Genomic DNA, 8,513 nt, shown 5'->3' on the forward strand with positions numbered 1-8,513 from the left:
CATGCCGGAGGGAGAAAGTCACTGTCTCCCGCTGAACTGACTGACAGACAGACTGACAGAAAGACAGACAGCTCTCTCCTCGTAATGATCATACTTCCTGCCAAAAAAGCCTCGCCTGGAAGAAAAAGTTGCAGGATGTCTGGAAAGACGTTTAGATAAAGCAGGAAAGGTCCACAGAGACAAAAGATAGACAAAATGTGGTGAACCGGTTAACTAAATTTTGAATACACACACTTACAGTAGCTATGTACCTGAACCGTATAGCATGGTGGTCAATGTTGAATCCTCATCAGTTACCCACTCTGAGGTATACAATATGCTGATGATATCAAGAAAGCAAGTGTAGTCCATAACCAAGGTGTTTAGGTGTGACAGCTAAATAGTTGGCCATCTGAAGAAGAGTCCCTCACTGGCTAAATCTCAAGGGTCTAGCGCTGCCTCTCTCCCAGTAAAAACACTCCAGGCAGGATATCCAGCCAGGCCTTAGAGGAGTGAACAGAGCGGAGAGAGGAAAGCCCTCTCTTCTCCAGAGCTGCTGACCAGAGCGTTATCGCCTGCAGACATCTCCGCCGGGCCAGCAGGCTTGTTCAAACCATTCCCATCTACTGAGTGGGAGAGCAGGAATAAACACGTGTTAATATGGTGGGAAGGCTGGTTGGAGAGTGTTGGTGCTGTTTGGTTTTGTGGTGATGATGTCATTTATCACAGGGTGACAGCCGCATACAACGCACTGGGAACCAGGGGCCGTTCCAACCCACTGTCCCGCCATATCAGCTCTTTGTGAGAATGTATAACGGAGAAGTGCAGGCCAAGTCGTTCTTCACGCTCCCAGATCGCTCCAGTGTACAGAGACCTACACACACGTACACACACCTGCACGTACACACACTATAGAACACAAATAAAATGTGCAGCATAAACTTGCGAAAATAAATATTTTACTTGGACACTTCATACATGCACCCGTGCGCACACACACACACACACACACACACACACACACACACACACACACACACACACACACACACACACACAGACACACACACACACACACACAGACACACACACACACACACACACACAGACACAGACACACACACACACACACAGACACACACACACACACGCACCCGTACACACACACACGCACCCGTGCACGCACACACACACACACACACACGCACGCACGCACGCACGCACGCACCCGTGCACACACACACACACACACACACACACAAACACACACACACACACACGCACCCGTGCACACACACACACACACACGCACGCACGCACAGACACAGACACAGACACACACACAGACACACACACACACAGACACGCACGCACGCACGCACACACACACACACACACACACACAGACACAGACACAGACACACACACACAGACACACACACACACACACGCACAGACTAAAACAAGAGGGCAACATCATACATACTGTAGATGTACTGTCATAGGCCCATGTCTGGAGTGTAATCTCTTTTTTTTGCAAGCAAAGGTAAAAAAAATGAAAAAAACATAGAAAGGTCAAACTCTTCTCCCCTGTCCCTTTTCCAACTCGCTGTGTAAAGGTGTGTGTGTGTGTGTGTGTGTGTTCTCTGGGAAATAGTAGGCCTACCGTGTGTGATTCATGCTTCTGAGAGCAGCGGGATGCGACTTGACATTTTCCTGCTGTGGTGTAGCCCAATTCTGGCTCCATGCTTCATTACATGGCGTTCCCCATACGAGGGCCGACCCAGTAAAAATAGCCTGGACTGGTTCAAGTGAGAGAAAAATAAAGTGAACATTAGCACACTTCAGGTGCCCTTTGCCATCCTCGACCTCACCTCTCATAACTGAAACTTGAATTCAGTCATTCTCAACACACAACATGTACAGGCAAAGACACAAAGGAATGACCTAAACACGTCGTTATTTTACAAATTCCCATCCAACCATTTTGACAGTCTCTAATGTGGAAGAGACATTTCTATCAACAGCTTTATTATAATGCAGTCACCCTCCCGTTTGGAGTTGAGATCTAATCTGTAAATCATTAACGTGGGGATGTTTGTCTGCTCCAAATGGATAAACAAACTACATAAACAGTTCCTCCATTACCTCATCTACTCACTTATTGGGAGGGGGGGGGGGGGGGGTAACTAGAGAGGAAACATTTCTAGACTGCTTTCTCTTCAAAACCCACACACCTATTATTCACTATTCCGTCTAGTAATGAAATTTACTGGCTGTTTTTTAATGGGGCCTGAAGGTAATCATTAGTTCCAAAGACACCCTGTAGACAGGCCCTTCAGTGGGCTGCTTTTCAAAGCTTTATCTGCTTGTGTTTATTTCAAGTTAAATGGCCTCAATTTAGTGCTAAAAAATATTTTCAATGGCATGACAAAAACAACGGGTGGTTTGGTATTGTTTTACCTTTATGTTTATAGTGTGTGTGTGTGTACATGTCCGTTGGTTTGTGTGTGTGTGACAAGAAAATATAAGGAACACATGACATTATAGGTGTGGGGAAACAATCTGCCCGCTGTAAATATCGCACCACAAACCAGCCACAGACACTTGTGCTGAATTGTTGTACAGTGAAGTCTCATGGGACTTATTTCTCCCCAAGCAATGACTGAAGAACATCTGATCCCTTCTCTGTCTCCCAGGCCTCCTCCCAGGCCTCCGTACACCAGACCAGTAGGGAGACAGCTGAGACAGCTGTGGTGTGGCGCTGGCTGGTTGGAGGATATAACATGTGCCAATGCATCCAATTAAACCATTTCCCTTTGCCAAAGTCCATCTCTCTCATTCCACTTTGAACCATTATCTCGTGGTGGAGACTGGGTAGGCATGGCACCAATGGGAGGAGAATTAGTGAGGCGAAACATGTTCTTGATCATTATTTACGCATGCTTTATCTTGTTTTGAGGACGGATTGACAAGTTATAGAATTAAATTGAAATTCCAATGCTGCAAAGTGTTGGTCACATGTTTCATGAGCTGAAATAAAAGATACCTGAAATTTTGCACCAAAAGCATATTTCTCTCACATTCTGTGCACAAATTTGTTTACATCCCAGTTAATGAGCATTTCTCCTTTGCTAAGATAATACATCTACCTGACGTGTGGCATATCAAGAAGCTGATTAAACAGCATGATCATTACACAGATGCACCTTGTTTTGGGGACCACAAAAGGCCACTCTAAAATGTGCAGTTTTGTCACACAACATAATGCCATAGATGTCTCATGTTTTAAGGGATCGTGCAATTGACATGCGGACTGCAGGAATGTCCACCAGAGCTGTTGCCAGATAATTTTATGTTCCTTTCTCTACCATAAGCCACCTCCAACGTTGTTTTAGAGAATTTGGCAGTTCGTACAATCAGCCTCACTATCGCAGACCACGTGTAACCACACCAGCCCAGGACCTCCACATCTGGCCACTTCACCTGCGGGATCGGCTGAGAACAGCCACCCGGACAGCTGAAGAAATTGTGGGTTTACACAACCAAAGAATTTCTGTCAGAAATCGTCTCAGGGAAGCTAATCTGCGTGCTCGTCGTCCTCACCAGCGTCTTGACGTGACTGCAGTTTGGCTTCGTAAAGTTCCGTGGGCAAATGCTCACCTTTGATGGCCACTGGCATGTTGGAGAAGTGTGCCTTTCACGGATGAATCCTGGTTTCAGCTGTACCGGGCATATGGCAGACAGTGTGTATGGCGTCGTGTGGGCAAGCGTTTTGCTGATGTCAACGTTGTGAACAGAGTTTCCCATGGTGGCGGTGGCGTTATGGTATGGGCAGGCATAAGCTATGGACAATGAACACACTTGCATTTTATCTATGGCAATTTGAATGCACAGAGATACCGTGACGAGATCCTGAGGCCCAATGTCGTGCCATTCATCCCCCGCCATCACCTCATGTTTCAGCATGATAGTGCACGTCTCCATGTCTCAAGGGTCTGTACACAATTCCTGGAAGCTGAACATGTCCCAGTTCTTCCAAGGCCTGCATACTCACCAAACGTGCCACCGATTGAACATGTTTGGGATGCTCTGTATCGTCGTATACGACAGCGTGTTCCAGTTCCCACCAATATCCAGAAACTTTGCACAGTTATTGAAGAGAAGTGGGACAACATTCCACAGGCCACGATCAACAGCCTGATCAACTCTATGCGAAGGAGATAGGTTGCGCTGCATGAAGAAAATGGTGGTCACACCAGATACTGACTGGTTTTCTGAGCCACGAACTACCTTGTTTTAAGGTATATGTGACCAACAGAGAAATCTGTATTCCTAGTCATGTGAAATCCATAGATTAGGGCCTAATTTATTTATTTAAATTGACTGATTCCCTTATATGAACTGTAACTCAATAAAATCTTTGAAATTGTTGCATGTTGCTTTTATATTTTTCTTCAGTGTAATTTGTCAAGGTATTGTGACGTGGAAGCTATGCAGAAAATACATCGGATTTGCAAAAAGTCACACACTTGATTTAGAGGTGACATTTCAACCACAGGTTTATGTCATCATGGTAACCAATTTTCAACATACACAAACCTTGTATAAAATATGTTGAATTTGTACCTTTTGAAACAACATCAGATCTTCAACGTTATATCCACTATCATAAAAAAAATATAGGCTGGGTGGCATCTCCTACTGGAGAGTTGATCTATTCACAGTTATCCATTTGGTCTCTCATCCAAGGTTTTAACCATGCCCAGCTTAGATATTTGTCACTGACTTCTACCAATATGCTATTGTGACAATGATTATTGAGAGATCTCTTAATACCCAAATAGATTCACTGTTGCTATCGAAGTCATTCCAAAGGGAATGTAATCATACTTTATAAGTCCTATATGATAAATGATACTATTTAGGCGACAGTTGTAGTCGGAACTTTACATACACTTAGGTTGGAGTCATTAAAACTCGTTTTTCAACCACTCCTCAAATTTCTTGTTAACAAACTATAGTTTTGGCAAGTCGGTTAGGACATCTACTTTCCGCATGACACAAGTCATTTCTCCCAAAATATTTTACGGACAGATTATTTCACTTATAATTCACTATATCACAATTCCAGTGGGTCAGAAGTTTACATACATTTAGTTGACTGTGCCTTTAAACAGCTTGAAAAATTCCAGAAAAGGATGTCATGGCTTTAGAAGCTGCTGATAGGCTAATCGACATCATTTGAGTCAATTGGAGGTGTACCTGTGGATGTATTTCAAGGCCTAACTCCAAACTCTCTTTACTTGACATCATGGGAAAATCAAAAGAAATCAGCCAAGATCACAGAAAAGAAATTGTAGACCTCCAAGACTGGTTCATCCTTGGGAGCATTTTCCAAATGCCTGAAGGTACCACGTTCATCTGTACAAACAATAGTACGCAAGTATAAACACCATGGGACCACGCAGTCGTCATACCGCTCAGGAAGGAGACGCGTTCTGTCCTAGAGATTAACGTACTTTGGTGCGAAAAGTGCAAATCAATCCCAGAACAACAGCAAAGGACCTTGTGAAGATGCTGGAGGAAACAGGTACAAAAGTATCTATATCAACAGTAAAACAAGTCCTATATCGACATAACCTGAAAGACTGCTCAGCAAGAAAGAAGCCACTGCTCAAAAACCGCTATAAAAAAGCCAGACTACGGTTTGCAATTGCACATAGGGACAAAGATCGTACTTTTTGGAGAAATGTCCTCTGGTCTGATTAAACAGAATATAACTGTTTGGCCATAATGACCATTGTTATGTTTTGAGGAAAAAGGGGGATGCTTGCAAGCCGGAGAACACCATGCCAACCGTGAAGCACGGGGGTGGCAGCATCATGTTGTAGGGATGCTTTGCTGCAGGAGGGACTGGTGCACTTCACAAAATAGATGTCATCACGAGGAGGAAAATGATGTGGATATATTGAAGCAACATCTCAAGACATCAGTCAGGAAGTTAAAGCTTGGTGGCAAATGGGCCTTCCAAATGGGCAATGACCCCAAGCATACTTCCAACGCTGTGGCAAAATGGCTTAAGAACAACAAAGTCAAGGTATTGAAGTGGCCATCACAAAGCCCTGACCTCAATCCCATAGAACATTTGTGGGCAGAACTGAAAAAGTGTGTGCGAGCAAGGAGGCCTACAAACCTGACTCAGTTACACCAGCTCTGTCAGGAGGAATGGGCCAAAATTCACCCAACTTTTTTGTGGGAAGCTCGTGGAAGGCTACCCGAAACGTTTGACCCAAGTTAAACAATTTAAAGGCAATGCAACCAAATGCTAATTGAGTGTATGTAAACTTCTGACCCACTTGGAATGTGATGAAAGAAATAAAAGCTGAAATAAATCATTCTCTCTGCTATTATTCTGACATTTCACATTCTTAAAATAAAGTGGTGATCCTAACTGACCTAAGACAGGGAATTTTTACTTGGATTAAATGTCAGGAATTGTGAAAAACTGAGTTTAAATGTATTTGGCTAAGGTGTATGTAAACTTCCGACTTCAACTGTATATGTAGTATTTGTGAAGTCATCAACAATTCAAACCAGGGTTCAACTTAAAATAGACAATACATATAGGTCTATAGGGTTTCAAGCTTTAGTTTGGTCTCCATCTCAACCCCAAAAAATCTAAGTTAAAGAATGAATCAAATCAAAATTCATATAATGGAAAAGATACACGTTCAAATGTAAAGGTCCTTTCTGATTTAGCCGACATCGTTTACTGTGAATGCAGTCTCCGCAACTGATTTAGCCGGCATCGTTTACCGTGAATGCAGTCTCCGCAACTGATTTAGCCGACATCGTTTACCGTGAATGCAGTCTCCGCAACTGATTTAGCCGACATCGTGTACCGTGAATGCAGTCTCCGCAACTGATTTAGCCGACATCGTTTACCGTGAATGCAGTCTCCGCAACTGATTTAGCCGACATCGTTTACCGTGAATGCAGTCTCCGCAACTGATTTAGCCAGCATCGTTTACCGTGAATGCAGTCTCCGCAACTGATTTAGCCGACATCGTTTACCGTGAATGCAGTCTCTGCAACTGATTTAGCTGACATCGTTTACCGTGAATGCAGTCTCCGCAACTGATTTAGCCGACATCGTTTACCGTGAATGCAGTCTCTGCAACTGATTTAGCTGACATCGTTTACCGTGAATGCAGTCTCCGCAACTGATTTAGCCGACATCGTTTACCGTGAATGCATTCTCCGCAACTGCGGGAACATTGCATTGCCACTTTAAAGTGGATTTTCTGCGCTACGAATAGATATTGAATAGAGCTCTAAGTCAGTGGCACAAAATATATGTCTCCTTCAAATGTTGATATTTGGTTGCATTGACAACCATACACAATTCAACATCACTTTTGCAATACAAGTGCATAGCCTAGTAGCATCTCGATAAGTTAACAGTTTATATGTTGGATTCACGTCTCCAACTAAACCAACAATAACAGTTAAACAACAGGACTAAGCCAGTGTCTCAGGTGAAACTATCCAAGCATTAGATCTTCTTCAAATGTGGATATTTGGTTGTGTTATCAACCAAACACAATTCAATATGACTTTTGCAATACAGGTTTGGCTATCTTACAAACTTATGTTACACATTTTAAAGTTAAATAAATACTGTAAACACTTCCATGGCCACATTTTGAGTGTACTGTAACTATGTCTTCTTATGTAATCATAGAAAGTGTTGATGTTCACGATAGCATGCAAAGGTCTGTGGAGATCTTCACAATTGCCAGAATCATGAACAGCATTGATCACTTGAACTTTTGTACTTTTAATGTAATCTCAACCACAATCCAGGCCATTTGGTTTGGCTATTAGATGAAGCAAACTGATAACACATTAAGCTGTTGTATAAAATGCAGAATATCTGACATTGTGTTCCCATTTGAACTTTGTTGTGCTTTCAAATGGTTTTAAATCGCAGTGATAACACATTGGGAATTCCAAAAACTTCTGGCTGTCTTTTTGAGTGTGTAAATAAAGGCTAAAATATTACCCAAATGTCCATGTTGAAATGACTGGGTGTACCAAGTGGGGAGTGCTTGTCAATTCCCGTATCGTCAGTCGCCGCTGCTGACAACTGTGGTGCATACACCGTGTATCTCAGCTAATTTCAATGCATTTGATTATTGATTTCTACTGTATTGATTTGAAGCTGTCAGGTGGGAACAGACTTTTGTATTTCTCCCCGTTTGTGTTTCCGTCACAGCCTCATCACCATCTCTTCACACGCGGGCCGGTGACCCTGAGGAACGACATCTGAGAGATGGTGAACATGCGAAAACAGCTTTGGTTCACTTGTCAATACTGGAGTAGAGCGCGAACCCAAGGAGAGCCTTGTGCAAGTAGAAACCAGGCTGTGTTCCAACACCGTGTATTGATGACAGGCAATCGTTCAGGGCTACAGTGGCAAGATCTGTCCAAACAATTCCTCTGCAGAGAGGTTAAGTGACATCGATCCA

The sequence above is a fragment of the Oncorhynchus kisutch genome, linkage group LG28 (assembly GCF_002021735.2).
Source record: "Oncorhynchus kisutch isolate 150728-3 linkage group LG28, Okis_V2, whole genome shotgun sequence".
NCBI lineage: Eukaryota > Metazoa > Chordata > Actinopteri > Salmoniformes > Salmonidae > Oncorhynchus > Oncorhynchus kisutch.